The 25,227-nt window shown below is 36.1% G+C and overlaps 1 protein-coding gene across 5 annotated transcripts in view; it reads left to right on the top strand.

Moving 5' to 3' along the window:
* Positions 1-25,227, top strand: part of MGAT4C (MGAT4 family member C) — a 605,093-nt gene that overhangs the window by 287,127 nt on the left and 292,739 nt on the right. For 4 of the 5 annotated variants that reach the window (XM_082351817.1, XM_082351824.1, XM_082351819.1 and 1 more), the window contains one exon: positions 4,152-4,212. The gene's annotated coding sequence lies outside the window, so the exon portion shown is untranslated. Of the gene's footprint in view, positions 1-2,050; positions 4,213-25,227 lie in introns of those variants that run through there. The other variant, XM_082351823.1, reaches the window with a different exon arrangement.

Below are 25,227 nucleotides of genomic sequence, written 5' to 3'. Positions count from 1 at the left end.
AACTAGTGCCTGTGTTCTGGTGGATGAGGCTGGATCTTGTCTTTCTGGTGGGCACGTACACATCTGGTGGTGTATTTTGGGGTGTCTGTGGCCTTATTATGATTTTAGGCAGCGTCTCTGCTAATGGATGGGGCTGTGTTCCTGTCTTGCTAGTTGTTTGGCATAGGGTGTCCAGCACTGTAGCTTGCTGGTCGTTGAGTGAAGCTGGGTCTTGATGTTGAGATTGAGATCTCTGAGAGATTTCGCCGTTTGGTATTACATGGAGCTGGGAGGTCTCTTGTGGACCAGTGTCCTGAAGTTGGCTCTCCCACCTCAGAGGCACAGCCCTGATGCCTGGCTGGAGCACCAAGAGCCTTTGATCCACACGGCTCAGAGTAAAAGGGATAAAAAATAGAAAGAAAGAAAGAAAGAGGATATAATATAGTGAAGTAAAATAAAGCTATTATAAAGCAAAGCTATACAGACAAAATCTCACCCAGAAGCATATACATATACACTCACAAAAAAAGGAAAAGGGGAAAAATTAATATATCCTGCTCCCAAAGTCCACCTCCTGAATTTGGGATGATTTGTTGTCTATTCAGGTTTTCAACAGATGCAGGCACATCAAGTTGTTTGTGGAGTTTTAATCCGCTGCTTCTGAGGCTGCTGGGAGAGATTTCCCTTTCTCTTTTTGTTCGCACAGCTCCCGGGGTTCAGCTTTGGATTTGGACCCGCCTCTGCGTGTAGGTCGCCTGAGGGCATCTGTTCCCTGCCCAGATAGGACGGGGTTAAAGGAGCAGCTGCTTCGGGGGCTCTGGCTCACTCAGGCAGGGGGAGGGAGGGGTACGGATGAGGTGGGGCGAGCCTGCGGGCAGAGGCTGGCGTGACGTTGCAGCAGCCCGAGGCGCGCCGTGCATTCTCCCGGGAATGTTGTCCCCGGATCACGGGACCCTGGCAGTGGCGGGCTGCACTGGCTCCCGGGAGGGGCGGTGTGGAGAGTGACCTGTGCTCGCACACAGGCTTTTTGGTGGTGGCAGCAGCAGCCTTAGCGTCTCATGCCCGTCTCTGGGGCCAGTGCTGATCGCCACGGCTCGCGCCCGTCTCTGGAGTTCATTTAGGCGGCGCTCTGAATCCCCTCTCCTTGCGCGCTGCGAAACAAAGAGGCAAGAAAAAGTCTCTTGTGTTCACACAGCCAACCCCAGTCCTCTCCCTGCGATCCGACCAAAGCCCTAGCCTCAGCTCCCAGCCCCGCCCACCCCAGCGGGTGAGTAGACAAGCCTCTCGGGCTGGTGAGTGCTGCTCAGCGCCAAGCCTCTGTGCAGGAATCTCTCCGTTTTTCCCTCTGCGCCCCTGTTGCTGTGGGATCCGCGCTGATAGCCGCAGCTCATGCCCGTCTCTGGAGCTCGTTCAGGCAGCGCTCTGAATCCCCTCTCCTCGCGCACCAGGAAACAAAGAGGCAAGAAAAAGTCTCTTGCCTATTCAGCAGCTCCAGACTTTTTCCCGGTCTCCCTCCCAGCCAGCTGTGGTGCGCTAACCCCTTCAGGCTGTGTTCACTCCACCAACCCCAGTCCTCTCCCTGCTATCCAACCGAAGTCTGAGCCTCAGCTCCCAGCCCCGCCCGCCCCAGCTGGTGAGCAGACAAGCCTCTCGGGCTGGTGAGTGCTGGTCAGCACTGATCCTCCGTGCGGGAATCTCTCCGCTTTGCCCTCCGCACCCCTGTGGCTGCGCTCTCCTCCGTGGCTCCGAAGCTTCCCCCCTCCGCCACCCACTGTCCACTCCCGCGAAGGGGCTTTCTAGTGCGTGGAAACCTTTCCTCCTTCACGGCTCCCTCCCACTGGTGCAGGTCTCGTCCCTATTCTTTTGTCTCTGTTATTTCTTTTTTCTTTTGCCCTACCCAAGTACATGGGGAGTTTCTTGCCTTTTGGGCGGTCTGACATTTTCTGCCAGTGTTCAGTGGGTGTTCCGTAGGAGAAGTTCCACGTGTAGATGTATTTCTAATGTATCTGTGGGAAGGAAGGTGATCTCCGCGTCTTACTCTTCCGCCATCTTCTCTCAACCCCTCCTTTTATACTTTTTATCATCTGCTCCACTTTTATTTGGTGCCCCATTCTGTTCTTACAGTCATAGTATTGATCACCTTCTATTTTAAATGTCAATTTACATGTCTCTGTCTCCCAACTAGACCATAGGTTCTGTTAAGGCAAGTACAGTGTCTACCTTCTCTACCACTGAATTACTAGTGTGTTGGTGCATAATGAACACTTGAGAACATAAAGGAACCTTGCATCAGATGGAGTTAAACAGTCAAGGAAGACTTTATTCAAGACTATTGCAAAAGGGAGGAGATATTGAACTTAACTGAAATATATGGTAGGAAATTTTTAAGAGCTGACCTGATCTGGTCAAAAAATACTAGAAGATGAGGACTTCCCTGGTGGTGCAGTGGTTAAGAATCCACCTGACAATGCAGGGGACACAGGTTCGAGCCCTGATCCGGGAAGATCCCACATGCCGCGGAGCAACTAAGCCCGTGCGCCACAACTACTGAGCCTGCACTCTAGAGCCTGCGAGCCACAACTACTGAAGCCCACTTGCCTACATCTCATGCTCCACAACAAAAGAAGCCACCACAATGAGAAGCCCGAGCACCACAATAGAGAGTGGCCCCGTTCACCACAACTAGAGAAGCAACGCGTGCAGCAACGAAGACCCAGTGCAGCCAAAAATAAATTAATTAATTAATTAAAAAATAATAATACTAGAAGATGTTAGGGGGAAGTTAGTCAATGTGATGAGGTCATTTGGGTTTGTTAATAGTGCCTATTATTAGGCTTGGACCCTCACCTAGAGGCTAGGAGATAGAGACACTATCTTTCTTGATGATTACGTCTCAAAAGGGTGGCTCCCAAGTCCTTGAGAAAGACATTCCTGTGCTGTAAAACTGGCAAGAGGTTGGGAAAAGATTTATATCTCAAAGGGCCAGAAAAATAATTCATAATTGCAAGTTTAAAGTAAATGCTCTGAGAAAAGGTAGGTCAGGGGCCTAAAATCAGGAAGAAATCTATGTAAAGTTTAGTCAAGCCTAGGGGAATTGTAAGGCCATCTTAGTCAAGATCTATTTGTTAAATAAATGGATAATTAACCAGAAAATTTGAACACTCCATTATACAGTGAATAAAGTTTGACATGTAGTAATTGAGGACTTTTACATGACTTTGTATTTATAGAATTTAAATACACACATGACATTTGGCTTTTTAAATATTCAAACTAATTGTTCTGATTACATTTGCATATTTTTCTAATTCATAAAAATAAGCTAACATTATTATAATATGGTACTTCACAAGTAGGTTAATGTTTTAATTGAACATTTTAGTTCTCAAATACTGAAGCTTCCAAGAAATTATTGATGATGTTAAAGTGCATTGTAAATAATAACTCAATATAAACATAGTAACTGGATAGAGCAAAAATAATTTTATTGCATGCTAACTGAAGCATGCAATATTTTATTTTTTTATATTTATTTTATTTTTTCTTGCATATTTTAAATGGTGTTTAATATTGCTTAAATTATTGTGGCTGTAAAGGACATACATCTAATCTAATTAAACCTGTGTAATTTCAAAGAAAGTAAACTTAGTAGCTACACTAATATTACATTAATATTCCCCAAAGTGTCATTGAATATGGTATTGGTAATGTTTTCAAAGTATTTTTGCTTTCATTTTTTGTACATTAAGAATTTTATGAATCACCTCAAATATAGGACAGCAGTTAATTTAGCTAAATCTATCGTAAGAATTTATCATTCTTTAAATTATATGGTTTACTTTTTTTTCCTTTCCAGCATCACCCTTGTCTCTCCCAATTCCAGAAGCCCAACTATGTACATGTTTATGGAGGTTAATCCCAGACCTGAATTTCATTAACTGACCATAGCCATAGTTGAGCTTCTACAGTAATGAGTTCATTGGGCAGAAATCTTGCAAAGATATGGGGGAAAGAGGAGGGGTAAATATTATCTGCATTTGAAAGGACCAAATTTACAAATCAGTACTCTTTAACGCAATTTTTTTCTCCTTGACTAACTGGGAGTTTATTTGCATGCATTCTAAGTGGCAGTGCATGGGAAACTAAGACTTTGTCGTTTTGATTTAACACAGACTCACCCAGAAAGCACAACCCTGATTTTGCATGAGAAGGACCATCTATGGAACCTAGAACGTGAGTACTATTGATTTTGTGCTACTGAATTCCGCTATGCTATATAACTGACCTTGTGATAAGATGTGGCCTTTATTAAGATACATAATGAAAGTCTTGATTAAGTTTAAGTGCAGGCCATAAGAAGTGCAGAAAGTAAGAATTGATATGTCTGTTCTATTGTTCAGTTTAAAGAATTCTAGTAGTTAGTAGATACTTAACTTTGAAGGAGATAATATATCCATGCTATTCACTGATACTTAGTTTAAAGCAGATAGCTTTATATACTTTTGATATTCCAATTTATTTATGGTTGATAAAATTTATAAAAAAATAATCCCTTACAAATAAACATTTCCCATGCTATTTTGTGCATAATTTATTTTTTCATCTTTTCTATGATCAATATCCCTGAGTACTTAGAGCCTATATTTATTGTCTCAGTTTTTCTCTGAGTTTTTTTTTCAAATGGAATAAGTAGTCAGTTAAAGATAAAAGATTGGTGCACCTTTCTTCCTTGTTCTGTCACAGATCCGTCTTTCCATTACTTGCTAATTGTTGGCATCTCTTCTCCCTGTTTGGCTTCTGATAAGTTGTCTTTGATAACCTGCTGTTTTATTCTTGAACTTTGCCATGGCTACAACTGTGGGGTATCAGAACTGTCAAAAATAAAAGTAAAAGAGCAAGAGGCACAGAGCTTATGAAAGTTAGAGAAGACATAAAGCCTGGTATCGACTGATGAATTTTCCACTGGCAGGTAGTTTTCACTTTATCCCATTTGTTGTCACGGTACACAGTACCTGAAATAATAAGGGAATTTTTCCCCCCAATAATGGACGATGGGGGCTGTTTGCTTTGTGAGAATCTGCCAAGGCAACATGCCATGTGGCTTTATCTTTGAAAGTGAGGATGAAACAAGCTTGCCTGGCTGCAGATAAGCGACTTAGAAGGAATCCTATTCAGATGTACCTGTCATTAATTTATCTGGAGGTTTTGTGATTCATACATACTACTCTATGTGCGATGAAGCATTAAATTGGTTTCCTCTGGGAGCAGGTCACATTCAGGGGTCGTCAGACCTATGCTATAGGATGGTGCATGCTTGATTCATATAGCCTCTCACTACTGAATTTTTATCTATTAGAGGACTGGTAACGTGAACATATGTTAGATGATCTCTTGGAACATTTCAACAGCAAAGGGATTGACAAAAATTTGTCTATTAATATGCAGGTGTATGTAACAAAAAATTAATCAACCTTTCTGCTGTTAGTATTGTCATTTATCCTGATAATTAAGTAGTTATACATATGTTTCCCAATAATGGCCTAGCCCTTGATGAATGCATTTCTATGACTCCTTTATTTATTGAAACAAAGGGATATGTACTTAAGTGCATTACTTTATAGTGGGAAAAAAATGCAGAGCTGATTTGAAACAGGTCTCCTGAAAGAAAAACTTTAGAAAACAAAGAGTTTTCCCATTTATAATATAGTTTTCTACTGTGGCAATTCTACTTTATTACTCTATATATTTTGAAAGAAAATGGCATACCTTGGAAAATGAGACAGATACTGGTTCAAATTTGAAAGGAACATAAAAGAAAGAGATGCCTATTTCTATGTTAACATTGTGCTGAGAGACTTTCATATGGTTTTTTTTTTGATGTGGGATATTTAACAAATGCAAAAACAAAAACAAAAAAACCCTATTCTTCATTTTATTATTTCTGTGATGGGGTATATAAAACTAAAACCTAATATCTTCCCTTGGGTTTTTAACTGTGCTCCATTTTGTATAAAATAAGCCAATAAATGACAAAGAGGTAGTTAAATGAAAGCAGTCAGTGAAATCTTTCTAAAGTGTCTTTAGCATGCATGACAGCAGTTTTAACTGTGGGTAAATTAGCGATATAAACTGATAGGTTTTCCCTATTTTTTTAAATTTAAGATTGTTTCTTATATTCTGTATTGCAATACAAAACAACTTGATCATTTCATGAAGCAGCAAAATGAAAACTCTTACAACTGGATGAAAATAATGATTCTATGCTGCATTTTTATACAGTGTAATTCTTCAGATTTTATCCTAGGTGTGAAAATGTGGAACATTTAACATAAACTGGAATTTTCCTATTAATGAGTTATAGCAAAATTAGGGCATTACTGTAGGAACCTACTAAGTCATTTATGCACGATTCACAATATTTAAATAAGATATTCTTCACATTTCACAAGCCTTAAATTAAACAGTGGTCTTAAAACCTTGCAAGGCCTCCTAATAAACAGGAGTGTGAAATAAATATATTTAATAATATTATTTTAAGATTTCAAAATATTCTAGTAAGCATTTTTCTGAAAAGAAAAGAAAGAAAAGCAGTTCATGAAACTAGGAAAAAATTACTGTTATACCTATGCAAAGTACACATGATTAGGCATATTTCTGCCCTCTTCTCTCCATTCCAATTTTGTTTTTTGCTATAGACAATAAAAAATGCATAAACTTTGAATTTTCCATATCTTTCTTTAAACCTATTATATACCTCACTACAAGGTATTTTCTTAATTTCTTTTTTTTTTTAAGAATTTCACTTATTTATGTATGTATTTATTTATTTATTTATTTATTTATTTATTTTTGGCTGTGTTGGGTCTTCGTTTCTGTGCGAGGGCTTTCTCTAGTTGCGGCAAGCGGGGGCCACTCTTCATCGCGGTGTGCGGGCCTCTCACTATCGCGGCCTCTCTTGTTGCGGAGCACAGGCTCCAGACGCGCAGGCTCAGTAGTTGTGGCACACGGGCTTAGTTGCTCCGCGGCAGGTGGGATCTTCCCAGACCAGGGCTCGAACCCGTGTCCCCTGCATTGGCAGGCAGATTCTCAACCACTGCGCCACCAGGGAAGCCTTTAATTTCTTTTTTTTTAAGAAAAATCTTTTATAAATACAGACTAAATTCACGTTATTTTCAGAATGAAAATAACATGAACCATTTATGGAATAAAATGGAATAAAATGAACCATTTTGTTAGAGACAAAGGATTTAACAAGTATTTTGTTGCGTAGATTATAATGGTACTTTTAAACAGTTTTTTATATCCCTCATGAATTTTTCCTCTGTTCTTTTATAAGTTTAAGGTGTACAGCATTATAATTTAACATCTGTATACACCAAAGAGAGATTACCACCACAAGTCTAACTACCATCCAACTGCATACAGTTGACCCCCTTCACTTATTTTGCCCACTCCCAAATCCCTTCTACTTAGGTAATCACTGATCTTATCTCTATCTATAAGTTTATTTTTATTGGTTAGTTTTGTTTTTTTAGATTTTACGTATGAGTGAAATCTTAAGGTATTTGTATTTTTCCATCTGACTTATTTCACTTAGCATTATTCTTTTAAGGTCCATCCATGTTGTCACAAATGGCAGGATTTCATTCTTTTTATGGCTGAGTAGTATTCCATTGCATAAATACACCACATCTTTATCCATTCTTTTATTGATGGACACTTAGGTTGTTTCCACATCTTGGCTATTGTAAATAATGCTGCAGTGAACATAAGGGTACATATATCTTTTTGAATTAGTATTTTCATGTTCTTCAGGTAAATACCCAGAAGTTTAATAGCTGGGTCATATTGTGGTTCTATTCATAATTTTTTGAGGAATCTCCATAACTATTTTCCATAGTGGCTACACCATTTTACAGTCCCATCAACAGTGTATGAGGGTTCCCTTTTTCCACATCCTCTACAACATTTGTTATTTCTTGTCTTTTCAATAACAGCCATTCTTTTTCTCTTTTCTTTACATGGTGAGTAAATCCCCACATTTCAGACTCTGCTTAAACAGATTAAATATCACCTCTTCTAAAAAGTATTTTCTAGTTGTCTAATCTAGTCTTGATCTCTCACAGACTTCTTTGATCTCATAGCATTTGCCGTAATATTTAAGTATTTTACCTATATTTTATAAATATTAATTATATAAATAATATACTATATATATAGAGAGAAAGAATATTATTTACCTGTTTATATTTTGTCTGTTATACAAAACTTAAGCACAATTTCAGTGCCTAGCATAGTGCCTAGTATATAATAAATAGTCAATAAAATTTGTTGAGTGCATGAAATCAGATAATTAAACCAAAATAATTCCATAACTAAGAGTATAAGAAATATAAAGTATGTATTAAATATATAGTACAAAAAGTTATATAATTACTGGTTAATTTAACAAAATAATTTCAAATATCATATACAAACAGAGAAGTCAGCAAACTTCACACAGTAGCTTCTCCACAAAACAACTGAACCCTACCAATACCTATTAGATATTAAGTGCCATGGAATCTGTAAGTAGTATTGTCTTAGAGTAATTATGAAATTTTCCATGGATATCTTTTGAAATAGTTTAAAGAAAAACAAAAATATCTATGATTTTTAAAAACAACCAGTTATTTTACAAGTGTTTATTGAGAGCTGACTATGTATGAAACTGTGCAAAAGTCTATAGGAGATTTATTATTGTAAATGGTTAACTCTCACCTCCTGGGATCAATATATAGTAAGAAAATTCAATATATACTTTTAAAAAGTTAAAGTAGAGCTTTAAATGTAGAGCAGAAGTTGAAAATGTTGATGGCATTTAGCAAAACTACAGTTCATTTTTAGCTGAGGGAAATAGCAACAGCATACTGCAGAGGTTAATTTGACACTAATCTTTGAAGAAAGCTGAAGGAATTCTTGGCACAGGGAATAGCATAAGAAAAGGCATGAAGAAGGTGTTTAGTAAGAATTAGTTGCTCATTTCAACAGGTATATCAAATAAATGTAGGAGGATATATTATGTTATGTTTGGTAGCTGCTTTGGATGGAAGTTATATTTGAAAATAGATTAGGACAAGAGTGTCGAAGATTTAATTCTAGTTTAAGAAATAGGGATTTTGTTGGCATGTAGCTAAGTCCCTAGAATATGTTCAATCTCTTCTTATTTTAGAAGCCTAAAAAAGAAGAATGTGGTTATTTTGAATGATGGTTTACACAGAAAAATCTGGCATTACGTATTATAAGATCTCCCTTTTGTATGTGCTATATATTTGCATACATGCATACATGCCACACACACACATGTGTGTCGGGGTGTGTGTGTATATGTGTGTGTGCATGTGTACATAGTAAATGTGTATCACTTAATCTGGCTTTATTTTAAAAATAGATTAGAGGAAGAGTCAGTGTCATTATGTATGGAAACTACTGGTCACTTCAGCAAATACTCAATAAACTGATAAAGCAAGGAAACATGAAATAAAATATCAGATGAAGGGCATATCTTTCAGAGACACACTTGAGGAAAAACTCATAAGAATGATGACTTGTGAACCCATTATACATATACATATATCCACTCTTTTTTTAGATTCTTTTGCCATTTAGGCCATTACAGAGTATTAAGTAGAGTTCCCTGTTCTATACAGTAGGTCCTTATTAGTTATCTATTTTATATTTAGTACTGTCTAAATATCCATCCCAGTCTCCCAATTTATCCCTCCCCCCCTTACTCCCTGGAAACCATAAGTTTGTTTTCTACATCTTTGACTCTACTTCCATTTTGTAAATAAGTTCATTTTTCCAAAAAAAAAAAAGTTTAATTAGACCTTGATGACGAAAAAGCCAAGATATCTGTAACCTATTACTTCCCTAAACATATTCTTTATAGCACATACAATGCAAGATGTAAATAGGAATTTTGTGATGATTTTTTTTGTAATTGATAATTTCAAAGAAATTTGGGAAATATCATATACAATACCTGTTTTAGATATGAAAAAACACAACAATCTATTAAAAATATGAAGCATTACACTAATAAATTTGTTGCTATTTAACCCAGTATTTACCAAGCTAATTTAACTACTGCGTAATACTTATTTTAAGGCCATGATCTTTCCATGATTCTATGTTACCTCGATGCAGATTTAGAGTATCATTTTCTGAAAGCATTTACAGTAAGAAAAATAAATGCAAACTTTTATTGTTTGGCATTTTATGAACTGTTTAAGAATCTTGGCATATTTCTAGATTGCAAAGTTATTCTCCTATATTTTCTCTTTTTTTTAAACAACTTTATTGGAGTATAATTGCTTTACAATGGTGTGTTACTTTGTACTGTATAACAAAGTGAATCAGCTATATGTATACATATATCCCCATATCCCCTACCTCTTGCAACTCCCTCCCACCCTCCCTATCCCACCCCTCTAGGGGAACACAAAGCACCAAGCTAATCTCCATGTGCTATGCAGCTTCTTCCCACTAGCTATCTATTTTACATTTGGTAGTATATATATGTCAATGCTACTCTCTCACTTCGTCCCAGCTTACACTTCCCCGTCCCTGTGTCCTCAAGTCCATTCTTGACGTCAGTGTCTTTATTCCTGTCCTGCCTCTAGGTTCTCCAGAAACATTTTTGTTTGTTTTTTTAGATTCCATATATAAGTGTTAGCATACGGTATTTATTTTTCTCTTTCTGACTTACTTCACTCTGTATGACAGTCTCTAGGTCCAGCCACCTCACTGCAAATAACTCAGTTTCATTTCTTTTTATGGCTGAGTAACATTCCATTGTATACATGTGCCACATCTTCTTTATCCATTCATCTGTCGATGGACATTTAGGTTGCTTCCATGTACTGGCTATTGTAAATAGTGCTGCAATGAACATTGTGGTACATGATACTTTTTGAATTATGGTTTTCTCAGGGTATGTGCCCAGTACTGGGATTGCTGGGTCATATAGTAGTTCTGTTTTTAGTTATTTAAGGAACCTCCATACTGCTCTCCATAATGGCTGTATCAATTTACATTCCCACCAACAGTGCAAGAGGGTTCCCTTTCTCCACACCCTCTCCAGCATTTGCTGTTTGTAGATTTTTTGATGATGGCCGTTCTGACTGGTGTGAGGTGATATCTCATTGTAGTTTTGATTTGCAATTCTCTAATGATTAATGATGTTGAGCATTTTTTTCATGTGTTTGTTGGCAATCTGTATGTCTTCTTTGCAGAAATGTCTATTTAGGTCTTCTGCCCATTTTTGGATTGGGTTGTTTGTTTTTTTGACATTGAGCTGCATAAGCTGCATGTATATTTTGGAGATTAATCCTTTGCCAGTTGCTTCGTTTGCAAATATTTTCTCCCATTCTGAGGGTGGTATTTTTGTCTGGTTAATGTTTTCCTTTGCTGTGCAAAAGATTTTAAGTTTCATTGGGTCCCATTTGTTTATTTTTGTTTTTATTTGCATTTCTCTAGGAGGTGGGTCAAAAAGGATCTTGCTGTGATTTGTGTCATAGAGAGCTCTGCCTACGTTTTCCTCTAAGAATTTTATAGTGTCTGGCCTTACATTTAGGTCTTTAATCCATTTTGAGTTTATTTTTGTGTATGGTGTTAGGGAGTGTTCCAATTTCATTCTTTTACATGTAGCTGTCCAGTTTTCCCAGCACCACTTATTGAAGAGGCTGTCTTTTCTCCATTGTATATTCTTGCTATATCAAAGATAGGCTGACCATATGTGTGTGGGTTTATCTCTGGGCTTTCTATCCTGTTCCATTGATCTATATTTCTGTTTTTGTGCCAGTACCATACTGTCTTGATTACTGTGGCTTTGTAGTATAGTCTGAAGTCAGGGAGTCTGATTCCTCCAGCTCTGTTTTTCTTTCTCAAGATAGTTTGCTATTCGGGGTCTTTTCTGTTTCCATACAAATTGTGAAATTTTTTGTTCTCGTTCTGTGAAAAATGCCATTGGTAGTTTGACAGGGATTGAATTGAATCTTTAGATTGCTTTGGGTAATATAGTCATTTTCACAATGTTGATTCTTCTAATCCAAGAACATGGTATATCTCTCCATCTGTTTGCATCATCTTTAATTTCTTTCATTAGTGTCTTATACTTTTCTGCATACAGGTCTTTTGTCTCCTTCGGTAGGTTTATTCCTAGGTATTCTATTATTTTTGTTGCAATGGTAAATGGGAGTAATTCCTTAAATTCTCTTTCAGAGTTTTAATCATTAGTGTATAGGAATGCAAAAGATTTCTGTGCATTAATATTGTATCCTGCTACATTACCAAATTCATTGATTAGCTCTAGTAGTTTTCTGGTAGCATCTTTAGGATTCTCTATGTATAGTATCACGTCGTCTGCAAACAGTGACAGCTTTACTTCTTTTCCAATTTGGATTCCTTTTATTTCTTTTTTTTTCTCTGATTGCTGTGGCTAAAACTTCCAAAACTATGTTGAATAATAGTGGTGAGAGTGGACAACCTTGTCTTGTTCCTGATCTTAGTGGAAGTGGTTTCAGTTTTTCACCATTGAGAACAACGTTGGCTGTGGGTTTGTCATATATGGCCTTTATTATGTTGAGGTAAATTCCCTCTATGCCTACTTTCTGCAGGGTTTTTATCATAAATGGGTGTTGAATTTTGTCAAAAGCTTTTTCTGCGACTATTGAGATGATCATATGGATTTTATCCTTCAATTTTTTAATATGGTGTATCACATTGATTGATTTGCGTATATTGAAGAATTCTTGCATTCCTGGGATAAATCCACTTGATCATGGTGTATGATCTTTTTAATGTGCTGTTGGATTCTGTTTGCTAGAATTTTGTTGAGGATTTTTGCATGTATGTTCATCAGTGATATTGGCCTGTAGTTTTCTTTCTTTGTGACATCTTTGTCTGGTTTTGGTATCAGGGTGATGGTGGTCTTGTAGAATGAATTTGGGAGTGTTCCTTCCTCTGCTATATTTTGGACGAGTTTGAGAAGGATAGGGGTTAGCTCTTCTCTGAATGTTTGATAGAATTCACCTGTGATGCCATCTGGTCCTGGGCTTTTGTTTGTTGGAAGATTTTTAATCACAGTTTCAATTTCAGTGCTTGTGATTGGTCTGTTTATATTTTCTATTTCTTCCTGGTTCAGTCTAGGAAGGTTGTACTTTTCTAAATATTTGTCCATTTCTTCCAGGTTGTCCATTTTATTGGCATATAGTTGCTTGTAGTAATCTCTCATGATCCTTTGTATTTGTGCATGTCAGTTGTTACTTCTCCTTTTTCACAATAATTCTATTGATTTGAGTCTTCTCCCTTTTTTTCTTGATGAGTCTGGCTAATGGTTTATCACTTTTGTTTATCTTCTCAAAGAACCAGCTTTTGGTTTTATTGATCTTTGCTATCGTTTCCTTCATTTCTATTTCATTTATTTCTGATCTGATCTTTATGATTTCTTTCTTTCTGCTAACTTTATGGTTTTTTTGTTCGTCTTTAGCTAATTGTTTTAAGGGTAAGGTTAGGTTGTTTATTTGAGATGTTTCTTGTTTCGTAAGGTAAGACTGTATTGCTATAAACTTCCCTCTTAGAACTGCTTTTGCTGCATCCCATAGGTTTTGGGTCGGCATGTTTTCACTGTCATTTTTTTCTAGGTATTTTTTGATTTCCTCTTTGATTTCTTCAGTGATCTCTTGGTTATTTAGTAGTGTATTGTTTAGCTTCCATGTGTTTGTATTTTTTACAGTTTTTTTCCTGTAATTGATATCTAGTCTCATAGCATTGTGGTTGGAAAATATACTTCATATGATTTCAATTTTCTTACAATTTACCAAGGCTTTATTTGTGACCCAAGATATAATGTATCCTGGTGAATGTTCCATGAGCACTTGAGAAGAAAGTGTATTCTGTTGTTTTTGGATGGAATGTCCTATAAATACCAATTAAGTCCATCTTGTTTAATGTATCATTTAAAGCTTGTGTTTCCTTACTTATTTTCCTTTTGGATGATATGTCCATTTGGGAAAGTGGGGTGTTAAAGTCCTCCACTATTATTATGTTACTGTCTATTTCCCCTTTTATGGCTGTTAGCATTTGCCTTATGTATTGAGGTGCTTCTATGTTGGGTGCATAAATATTTACCATTGTTATATCTTCTTCTTGGATTGATCCCTTGATCATTATGTAGTGTCCTTCTTTGTCTCTTGTAAGTCTTCATTTTAAAGTCTATTTTGTCTGATATGAGTATTGCTACTCCAACTTTCTTTTGATTTCCATTTGCATGGAATATCTTTTTCCATCCCCTCACTTTCAATCTGTATGTGTCCTTAGGTCTGAAGTGGGTCTCTTGTAGACAGCATATGTACGGGTCTTGTTTTGTATCCATTCAGCCAGTCTGTGTCTTTTGGTTGGAGCATTTAATTCATTTACATTTAAGACAGTTATCGATATATATGTTCCTATTACCATTTTCTTAATTGTTTTCAGTTTGTTTTTTTTTTTAAGAAATTCACGTTCTTTTATTTATTTATTTATGACTGTGTTGAGTCTTCGTTTCTGTGCGAGGGCTTTCTCTAGTTGCGGCAAGTGGGGACCACTCTTCATCGCGGTGCGCGGGCCTCTCACCATCGCGGCCTCTCTTGTTGCGGAGCACAGGCTCCAGACGTGCAGGCTCAGTAATTGTGGCTCACAGGCCCAGTTGCTCCATGGCATGTGGGATCTTCCCAGACCAGGGCTCGAACCCGTGTCCCTGCATTGGCAGGCAGATTCTCAACCACTGTGCCACAAGGGAAGCCCTTCAGTTTGTTTTTTTAGGTCTTTTCCTTCTCTTGTGTTTCCTGCCTAGAGAAGTTCCTTTAGCATTTGTTATAAAGCTGGTTTTGTGGTGCTGAATTTTCTTATCTTTTGCTTGTCTGTAAATGTTTTAATTTCTCCACTGAATCCGAATGAGATCCTTGATGGATAAAGTAATCTTGGTTGTAGGTTTTTCCCTTTCATCACTTTAAAAATGTCCTGCCACTCCCTTCTGGCTTGCAGGGTATCTGCTGAAAGATCAGCTGTTAACCTTATGGGGATTCCCTTGTATGTTATTTGTTGCTTTTCCCTTGCTGCTTTTATACTTTTTCCTTTGTATTTAATTTTTGATAGTTTGATTAATATGTTCCTTGGCATGTTTCTCTTTGGATTTATCCTGTATGGGACTCTCTGTGCTTCCTGGACTTGATCGACTATTTCCTTTCCCATATTAGGGAAGTTTTCAACTCTAATCTCTTCAAATATTTTTTCAGTCCCTTTCTTTTTCTCTTCTGAGGCTGCTGGGAGAAATTTCCCTTTCTCTTCTTTGTTCTCACAGCTCCTGGGGTTCAGCTTTGGATTTCACTCCGCCTCTGCCTGTAGGTCACCTGAGGGCATCTGTTCCCTGACCAGACAGGAGGGGGTCAAAATAGCAGCTGATTAGGGGGCTGTGGCTCACTCAGGCCAGGGGGAGGCAGGAGTATGGAATGCGGGGCGAGCCTGTGGTGGCAGAGGCCTGTGTGACGTTGCACCAGCCTGAGGTGCACCTTGTGTTCTCCTGGGGAAGTTGTCCTTGGATAATGGGACCGTGGCAGTGGCAGGCTGCACAGGCTCCCAGGAGGGGAGGTGTGGACAGTGACCTCTGCTTGCACACAGGCTTCTTGGTGGCTACAGCAGCAGCCTTAGTGTTTCTTGCCCATCTCTGGTGTCTGCACTGATAGCTGCGGCTTGCGCTCGTCTCTGGAGCTCGTTAGGCGGTGCTCCGAATCCCCTCTCCTTGCGCACCCCAAAATAATGTTCTCTTGCCTCTTAGGCAGGTCCAGACTTTTTCCCGGACTCCCTCCTGGCTAGCTGTGGTGCACTAGCCCCCTTCAGGCTGTGTTCACGCAGCCAACCCCAGTCCTCTCCCTGGGGTCTGACCAGTGAAGCCCAAGCCTCAGCTCTCAGCCCCTACCTGCCCAGGCGGGTGAGCAGACAAGCCTCTCAGGCTGGTGAGAGCTGGTTGGCAGCAGTCCTCTTTGCGGGAATCTCTCCGCTTTGCCCTCTGCACCCCTGTTGCTACGCTCTCCTCCATGGCTCCGAAGCTTCACCCCCTAGCCCACCCCCCGTCTCTGCCAGTGAAGGGGCTTCCCAGTGTGTGGAAACTTTTCCTCCTTCACAGCTCCCTCCCAGAAGTGCAGGTCCCATCCCTATTCTTTTGTCTCTGTTTTTTCTTTTTTCTTTTGCCCTACCCAGGTACGTGGGGAGTTTCTTGCCTTTTGGGATGTCTGAAGTCTTCTGCCAGCGTTCAGTAGGTGTTCTGTAGGAGTTGTTCCACATGTAGATGTATTTTTGATGTATTTGTGTGAAGGAAGGTGATCTCCACCTCTTACTCCTCTGCCATCTTGAAGGTCCCTCTATAGTTTCTTCTAGAATCTTTTTACCTCCAGCTTTACATTTTGTTCTATGAACAAGCTAAATAATTTTTGTGTATTGGCAAAGTAGGGATCAACAATAATTTTTAAGTACAAATATCCATTTAATTCCAGCATCATTTCATAAATACTTTCCTTCCTCTTTGAGTTGACTAAGGCCTTGTTCCAAAATTAATTGAAAATATCTGCATGAGATATTTTATTGTTCTATTGGTCTTTTTGTGTATTATTAAATTCTTAAAGTATGCTATTGAGATATCTGTCTGTTACTACATATTAAGAGCAAGTTTTGAAATAAGTTAGTGTAACTCTATCAAATGTCTCCATTTCCAAGATTATTTTGACTATTCCAGATCCTTTTCCATTTCATCTTAGAACTAGTTAAGATTCTTATGATATTTTGACTGAAATTGTATTAAAGCTAAAAAATCAGGAAAAATTGGCATCTTAAAAATAATGAGTCTTCTTATTTATAAAGCATAGCTCTCCTTTTACTTAGGTCTTATTTTCTTTCTCTCTGAGGCAATTCATAGTTTTTATAACAGAGATCCAACACATATTTTGTTAGATTTATTCCTATTTAATATTTGTTGATGCTATCATTAATGGAAACATTTTAAAGTGTTTATTTCTCATTGTAAGTATAGAGAAATGCAGTTTTTATACCAATATTTTATCCTGTGAGCTTGCTAAATTTATTGTACTTATTACTCTAAGTAGCTACTTGTAGATTCTGTAGGCTTTTCTATATACACAGGCATATTATCTAATATTAAGGTTTCCATGCCAACATTTGTATTTTCATTTCTCTTTGTCCAATTTCACTAGCTAGGACTTCCATTACAATGTTCAATAGAAATGGTGAGAACTGATTCTCTTGTAATATTCCCAATGGTAGGAGAGAAATACTGAAAGTATGATTTTAGTTTTCACATATATTCTTAATGGGATTGAGAGAGTTCTACTCTATGCCTAGGAGTTTAAAAGTTTTTATCATGAATGAGTCCTGGATTTCAAATAATATTTTTCTGCATCTTTTGTGATGATCTTATTATTTTTCTTCTCTATAATATATATATATGGCAAATTGCATTGATTAATTTCTCAGTGCTAAACCAACCATGCATTCCTGGAATATATTCCACTTGGTCATCATGTAACATCCTTCATATATATGACTGGATATGATTTGCTAATATTGTCTTAAAAATTTTTGTGTTTATGTTTATGAAAAATGTTGGACTGTAATTTTCTTTCCTTTCAGGTCTTTATCTCATTTGGTTTCAAGGCATAAAATAAGCTTTGAAAGGATTACTTTCCTCGATTTTCTAAGTTTGTGTCGTATTTCTTCTTCAAGTAATTGATAAGATTCACTAGAATAGCTACTTAAAGAGCTATCTTAGTAGCTCTTTAAATAGCCTGGAATTTTCTTTATGGAAAAGTTTTGAATTGTAAGTATAATTTCCTCAATAGATAAAGGGATATTCAGTTTATCTTTATTACCTTATGTCAGTTATGGCAATTTATGTTGTTCAGAAAACTTGTCTATTGTTTCTAAATTATTGTATCTATTTACATAAAATTATTCATAAAATACTGTTATGAAATATTATGAAATTTTATTGTTGGTTGGATCTGTAGCACTGTTCACCTCATTCTTGATATTGGTATTTTGAATTTACCTTCTTTGTTTTCCACAAACATAGCTAAGGATATAATAATTTTAGTAATCTTTTCAAATTTTTAAAATTTTGTTGATTTTTTAATATTTTTGATTTTCAAATTTATCAATATTATTAATTTTCCTTTCTTCTAATCTTTTTGAATTTTAAATAGATATTTATTTTCCATCTTCTAAAGGTAGAAGATTATTATTTTTGTACTTCAGTTCTTCACTAATAGAATAATTTAAACTTATCAAAATTTCTCCACATGCTGCTTAAACTATTACACAATTTTTGGAAAGGTCTGCTTTCATTATTGTACAGTTTGAAATGATATCCAAATTCCTTTGTATTTTATTCTTTGAGCCATGGATTATTTACAAGTTTAATCTTTAATTTCTAATTATTTTGAGATTTTCTGCCTATTTTTTAATTGGTTCCTAATTAATAGCTTTGTGGTAAAATAGTATACTGTACATTATTTAATTGATTAAAATTTATTGGGAGTTTTTTATAGCCCACTATATGATGAATGCTCTATGTACTGAAAAGAATATGTATCCCACAGTTTGGGAAATAGTACTCTATATATATCAATTAGTTAATGTAAGTTGATAATTTTGTTCACTGTTTTTCTTGTCTTCTTGCTTTCATTTACCAAAGCAGTGTTAAAATCTCCATACAAAAGTGTAGATTCTCTCTTCAATTCTGCCAATTTTTGTCTCATGTATTTCAAAATTGTGCTCTTAAGTACACATGTAATTAGGTTCTTTATGTCTTCTCAATGAATTGACCCTTTTATCACTGGGAAATATTTCTTTGATGCCTGATAATACTCTTTGTCTTGATATCTACTTTGTTTGTCTACAATTTTTTTATCCTATTAAGTAAATATTAAATAATCACTCACTGAAACTGAATTAGTATTATAATAAATAATAAATATAAAATAAATATTTATTAAAATGTCTCCCAAGTAATTGAATAAAAATACTGCTCATACATTTATTTTACATAGAAAAGAATTTGAAAGCTTACAAGATAAAAATTAAATCAGGATATGCATATAATATTTAAATGAGAGACTTTAAGTCCTGAGTAAATAATTAAAAGCCATATGTAGAAATTTGCAACTAATAGGGACATTAGTGGTCAATGTTCCATTTTACATATCAAAAAATTAATACTGTGAGAAGCCAAAAACTAGTCCCAAAACACAAATATTTTTAAGGTCTAGAATATCAATGCTCTTTGTTCTTCAAACTACTTATGTAAGGCCCTTGTGGAGATATCCAAAACTGAAAGAAAGAAATAAGGGTTTCAGAAATTTACTGCTAATAGGAAAATGGAAAATATCAATGTAATAATATCCTTAACCAGCTTCCTAAATCTTCAGATCCATCATCTTTTCAATTATAAAATGATCATAATTCATAATGGAAAAATACATATCTTTGTGTTTTCTTCTAGCTTAGGAAAAAAAAAAAAGGTTGGTTTCAATTTGGGTGTCACTGCCCCATGAATAAAATATTCTCAAGAGTAAATGAGTGAGTGTTTACTTGCATAATGGAAAAGTGAGAAGAGAATAGCCTGAATAAATAACATTCATGTTAAAATAAACACCGAAATATTCTTTTGGGAGAATAGACCTCCTTTTATGATTATATGCAGAGAAGGAAAAATAACTATTTAGCCTATGTTCTTGTTCTTGCATGTGTACTCCCAATGCAATTATACTTACCTTGAGTACGTTAGACTATGACTCCCATGCTCTTTAATTTAAAAAGTACATGTCAAAATCTCCATTATATTAATCGTTTTAATAGGACAGGAAGCATTAATTAATCGAATACACAAACAAAGACATGCAGGGGACAATTTCTTGGCAGAAAACAATTAGGTTGAAATGTCATTTTTAGCAGTGCATTAGGATTGTGGCAATTAAGATACAGTTAAGCCCTTTGGAAATATGAGCTCTTAGTCATTTTGTTTTCTAACAGTAAGTAACAGAGACAAAGCATTAGTACCTGAGCATAAATATGCTTTTTAATTTTCTGAAAACCATGACTTTTTAAAAAATTGTATTTGCTGCTAATTCCTTTTGTTGACTGTATGTTCCGTGATGATAAATTTAAAGCTCTGAGAGATGCTCACTGGAATGAAAGGTAACATCAGTTTCTTAAAAAGCTTTGTTAAGATTCTAACCTTAGTAACTTAATGGAAGGTCAAGAATCAACTCGTGCTCCCAGTATTTTTTTCTAACACAATTATGTATCTTACAATCAGTTCCACAAAAAAGTAAAATAGTTTCCCTTGTCATTTGTTTGCTTGTCATGTTTTCTTCATGAGTTGCATAATTTTAACTTTCTTACATCGAGAGTGTATATATTATAAATATTATTCTCTTCCTAAATAAACCTAAAAGCCAAGCATACTACTTGGCAGATCAAGTAGTAAATTTATCCATTTAAATCTTGTTTACACTACTATTGTCAATATATAGTATTCTAATTCGGTACGGACATTGTTAATAATGTTAAGAATAGGTGACTTATCCTTTGGAGGCAGTCCCTTGACATTTCTCAGGCCTTCTTGCCTTTCATATCTTGCTCTAAATATGCTGAATGAACTATTTGAGGCTTCCCTCATTGCCACGTTCTTTTATCTTTCCACAATTTCACATGTGTTACTATTACATTTAGCTGAAGCTGTCCCTCTCCATTCCTTGTCATCTTTCATTACTTTGTTCTCATTTTTTTTAATGACTCGACTTAGATGTCATCTTTTCTGGACTTTCCCTGAACTACCAAGCTATGGTCAAACTTCCTTCTGGTTGTACCCGTAGCACCTTGAGATTTTCTCCAGTATAACACATTTCAGACTATAAACAATGCCCTTTGATATGTCTATATTCCCCAAAAGATTGTGCACTTAATAAAGAGTATAGCACCTGGTACATAGAAGATGCTGAAAACCCCTCTGCTAAAAAATGAATATTTTTTGCACATCTTAAGTCTCCTTGCAGAAATTTTGACTCATTTCATTCCATTTTCATGCTGGTAATGGTTATAGTATCTTATAAACCCAATAAACGTTTAAGAAGACAAATTTTAGATAAAGATGGTAGCCTGAACATTTACCTCTGCTTTCTCTCCATCCACAAACTCCAATGAAATGACAGTAAAGGGTATTTTGTTTTCATTTCAAGACACAAACTTTCAAGTTGGGGAGACTGGGAATTGAGAACAATGCAACAACATTTTGCAAGCTGGGAAGTCTCTGGGTTAGAAGTAAATAACAAACACGTGAGAAAAATAAACCCTAAGCTATCAGTGGGGAAAGACAAGAAATAATATAATTGACTTCACACTGCAGAATTCCCCAAAGTCTTAGTTATTTGCAGCATGAGATACCTCTGATTCTGGGGATAAATGATAGGGTAGGATAGAAGCAAAAAAAAAAGAGAGATTATTAAAAATGAACAACTGTTAGTTCTCTGGATAGTCTGTGTTTTGAAAATAGCACCCAGTTCTTGGTGGCAGTATCCTCATATGTTTCTAATTAAGTCAGAATTTTTGTTTATTTTGAAATCCTGTTTTATTAAGTATGTCAATTTCCTCCAATTTTTGTTTTCATAATTTTTAAAGTTTGATTTTTTAATTGCAATTCTGCTATACTAGCCGTAGTGTCCTTGGTTTGGATTAACAAATCAACCCATGAAACACAAAAGGCTTTAACCAGCACCAGGCTTACTTTGCTCTAAGAAAGAATACACAACAGCTAACATTAAGCAGGGTTGAGACTAGGGTGAATCAAATGAGGCTTTGAGTGTAAAATGTAAGGAAGGGTACAACAATCAAATCAGTAATCCAAATAAATTATATTTTAATAAAATATTTTTAAATTAATGCATAAATCTCAAGTGAACAAAATAATTTTAAAAATAGACAATATCAGTATTACTGATTTTTTCTTTTGCTTCAGCTGTGGTGTGGCTCAGCACAGGACTGCAATATAGTTTTGGAAGGTAAATGAGAACAATTCCCAGGAAGCAAAGTAAAGAGACAAAAAGATGAAAAAGAGGAGAGAAAAAATTAAGCAAATTAGTGTATTCATCTAGGAGTCCCAATATCTGAATTATAGACTTTCAAAAAAAGAGAAATAAAATGAGTGAGGAAAAGCGTCAATAAAATAATTCAATACAGTTTTCAAAAACTGAAAAACATAATTTCCCCCATTGCAAGTGTCCACTAAGTACTCAGTACAGTGGATAAAAATAAAAGTGAGTCTAGTCATGGTAAACTTTTAGGAATATGGAAGTTTGTGCAAGCTTTTAGGGATGGGGCAGGACAATAAATGTATGAGATGCAAAACACCAAAAACCAAGAAGGGATTGGAATTTTTGAACAGCACTTGTTTTCTACCAAACTCAGATGTTTTCACAAACCACAATCTTTAAAGGCAAAGATATTGACAGATACCTACAGAAATTTATCTACAGGTGGTAAATGTTTGTGAAGGAAAGAACAGAATAGTTAATGAATAAGATCTAGGGAGGGTGCAGCTGTGCGAGTCAAGATGTATGAAACCAAAGATTAATTTGGTTAAAGCCAGGCATTGTGGGTGCAGGTCCCCCAGCCTGGGAAGCCCAATGTGGGGTTCAGAGGCTTTGGTCCTCAGGGAGTACCTCCAAGACTGTGGTATCTTTCCCACCTGTGGGTCACAGCACTGGGAGTGTGAGCCCTGTCCAGACTATGTCTCTGCCCTTCCTATCCATCTCAATGTGGCTTTTCTTTTTATCTTTAGTTGTAGAATATTTTTCCTGCTAGTCATCAGGTCATTCTCAGAGATAGTTTCTCTATGTGAAGTTGTCATTTTGGTATGTCCATGGGAGGTGGCAAGCCCTCCTCCTCTTCCTACTCCACCAAGTTGTCCTACCCTCCTCCTACCCAGTCTAAAATTCTATGTCCAAAGTATCAGTCAAATGTGGGCATAGATTAAATACCTTGTTATACACTCAAGGTGTCAGAACATTAGTTTTCATGCATCATTTCTCAGAAACCTACTAAAAGATGTCTTCCACAGAAACAAGAGAGCATACCAAGAAAGAAATACACACATGCGTGTGTGCACACGCACACACACATGTAAAAAATGAGAGGTTTAAATAATAAGAAAGGCAATAGACATCCCAGGATAATAGTGTAGGGGACACGAGGAAAACAGCTGTGTGCCAGACACAGAACAGGCCAAATTTGAGCATAGCGGAAGTCTCTGTGAAAAATTTCTCCAAAAAGAGAAAACTGATAGAATACCTACAGTGTCTGATCATTTTGAGAGGAGATATAGACAGTTGGGGGAGAGTTTCAGGTGAATAAGTAATAACAACAAAAATAGCAGATATAAGAAGTCCAAGCAAACTTACTGTCAGGAAAAACTAAAAGGGTTATGTAAAATATGAAACAAATCATCATTCATTATGTAACTGTGATGTGAATAGCATTCACATTGTCAAAATTTGGATTTAGCCTACATTAAAATAAAATTAAATTGGGGGAAAAAGTTGTAGGAAGGTTGTGCATGGTTGTTAGGGTAAGGAGAGGAAAGAGTGCTAAATTCTTTATTGTCCTGGTGAGGTGTTGATAAATGGTGCCTAAAATTGAAAACAAAACAAGAAGTAGCGTGAAGAGAGCAGCTACAAAAGTTAAAAGTGGTTTCAGGGATAGGGGGGAAATGAGGAAAAAGGGTGATTGCTATTTCTATTAGTAAAACAAAAAGTACAAACTAGCTCAAAGCCAGTACTTAAAAAATTATTCTGATTACTGCAGTAATCAGAACTTGCTGGACTAATTATTAACACATTATTTCAATATGCTTTACAGAGTCATGCAAAAACATGAATACAAACCCAAATGCATAACACTTACACATACAACTGAGCCTAATTAAAATGTTTCTAAATATTCTTCTTTAACCAATAATATTCATTCTTTAGCTGATTTTTATATATATGTATGTAGATAAATAATAGATAGATAGATAGATTTAGTTATAGTGATAAGCATGGAGAATGACTTACAAATAAATGTGATGTGGTGACTAGTATTAAAGGCAACACTAAAGTATTTTATTGCTAAGCATCAACAAGTTTAGACACTACTGGATGAAATAATAGTAATAATAATAATAAGGCTATTTTTCATTGAGCTTTTTTATGTGCCAGTTATCTTCCAGTTCTTTTGTGTAGATTATCTCATTTGATCCTCAGAATAATATGAAGTATGCATGACTATTTTTCCTTATTTTGAAGATAATGAAACATAAGTACTTTCAATGGTGGTAATCTGCACAGATATAAGCATTTTTGATAAACATTATCTGCTTAGTCCCTATCTCATCTCACACAGTTTCTAATGACAGTATGAAAGATATGAAATCTGTCTTAGGAAAAATACAATGTTTACACAAGTGGCCTGCATGGCAATATTTCAGAGAGTGTTTACATAGAAACTGACTTAGAAAAGCTTTCAAATAAATAAATCTTTTCAAAGGTATAATTCATTGTATGCAGTATGTTATATGTAATAATGTAGATTGTCTTTTTAGGCCCGATTATAGCATAATTAAATTTATCATCTGGGGATATATTTAAAGTGAATCATTTAGAGTATTAGAATATACTGCTCATTTAAAATAAATTAAATGTTCACACACAGGTTCATACACACACACTTTCTCCTAAGTTTCAGAGAAATGTCATGAACACTGTTATGACATAAAATTGTACCTAGAATTTTCTCAGTAAAAATCTCCAGAAATCACTCCAGAGAAAGCCAAGACTTTTTAGAACTTTTCTGTTGATAAAGTCTCCAAATTCAACCTGATTTTTTTGAATCCTGGCTCTTACAGCTCATTCCAAATGCTTTCTTTGAAGTGGTAAGCATTACAGTCTTATGGGATTTTAGTAGATTTTCTTGATCTTTAAACTTCAAAAGAGCAGCATGAGTTGCTGAGATGGATATCAAGAATTTTAAAAGAAGTTGAGGGGAATTTCCTAGTGGTCCAGTGGTTAGGACTTCATGCTCTCAACTGCCCAGAGCCCGGGTTCAATCCCTGGTCGGAGAACT

Source organism: Balaenoptera borealis, assembly GCF_965194805.1.
Source record: "Balaenoptera borealis genome assembly, chromosome: 13".
NCBI classification, from domain to species: Eukaryota; Metazoa; Chordata; class Mammalia; order Artiodactyla; family Balaenopteridae; genus Balaenoptera; species Balaenoptera borealis.
This window is presented reverse-complemented; position numbering and strand designations above follow the sequence as displayed.